Source organism: Bombina bombina, chromosome 1, assembly GCF_027579735.1.
Source record: "Bombina bombina isolate aBomBom1 chromosome 1, aBomBom1.pri, whole genome shotgun sequence".
NCBI classification, from domain to species: Eukaryota; Metazoa; Chordata; class Amphibia; order Anura; family Bombinatoridae; genus Bombina; species Bombina bombina.
In genome coordinates, this window is record NC_069499.1 from 463,001,716 (window position 1) to 463,002,308 (window position 593).

Consider the following 593-nt stretch of genomic DNA (forward strand, 5'->3'; position numbering starts at 1 on the left):
ACACTGTATAGTGACACACGGCGTTCCTGAATGGCAAGCAAGGCATTAATAGATCAGCAAATATTTCAATACATAACAAAATCATTGCAACAAACAAAAAAACTCTCCATAACTAAATTGATACTATAGAATCAAGGAAAATTTTCAAAATTAAAATAAATATGATCATGTTAAAAATTGAGGATGAAAAGCCTACACAAAACAGAGAATGGTTGATTATGGTTGGATATAGGTAAATAACTGTTTAATTTCACCAAGTTTTCTATAAGGTTTAAAACTTAGATAAAAAGGGGAACTTCCGGGCGGCAGCCATTATAGTTCGCAATATTATATGCTGGTGTCAGCTTTGTCTTAATCTGCCAGATATCTCCATATAATTACATCATCCACTTCATAGATATTCAAGTTTGGATTTTTAAAGTTATGGAGGCAACAGAAGGCAGAGACAGGCATTGTTCCATGGAGGAGGCCAGTGTACCGGTGACAGTGGAAGCGGCTCTCGCTTTCTGTATAGAACAGACGTTGCAAGGAGGCCTTAGACTTGTAACTGCTGAGCTAGTTGAGGTCTTTTTCGATGGATCCGGTAATCTACA